The sequence below is a fragment of the Propithecus coquereli genome, unplaced genomic scaffold (genome assembly GCF_000956105.1).
Source record: "Propithecus coquereli isolate 6110/MARCELLA unplaced genomic scaffold, Pcoq_1.0 Scaffold227, whole genome shotgun sequence".
Taxonomy (NCBI): Eukaryota; Metazoa; Chordata; class Mammalia; order Primates; family Indriidae; genus Propithecus; species Propithecus coquereli.
This window is the reverse complement of record NW_012147808.1, coordinates 3,783,589-3,784,134: the sequence shown is the minus strand read 5'-3', so window position 1 is coordinate 3,784,134 and position 546 is coordinate 3,783,589.

Sequence of the window (546 nt, the reverse complement as noted above, 5' to 3'; positions counted from 1 at the left end):
TTGTATTTGATATGTGGATATTATCTCATCTGAATTTTATTGAAGCTTTTAGTGAGTCGATTAGTAATGATCTTCTGCTATTCCTATTGAGTATGTTTGCCATACACAAACCCTCAAGCTTTTCTTTTTACTCCAGTGTCTTCTTGGTTTTGAAAATTTCCAATATATGCTGATTAATTTAAAAAAGAACTCTTGTTTGTGCAAGCTTATATCTTTGCTATTAATAAATGACTTGCTCTCTGCTGTTGGATTTCTATTTTTTTCACTTAATTGTCTTAAAGTTATTATCCAGGAGGAGATTCTAGAAATATAGGATGCACTGGAAGGAACATGTGGGAGGCAGGTCTCAATTCTCTGAAGCACGATTCCTCAGTGAATATAAATTGGAAGTGGCCTTGGGAATAAATAGTTTGAACAACTTAGTGAAGTATTTTGCTGTTTATTGTTAAGTGCCCAGTAATGTCTTTCCTAATCTGGGAGAAGATTTCTCCTTGGGTATTAAGTTACCATCAAGATATAAAATAGTAATAAAAGCCATTACCTTAC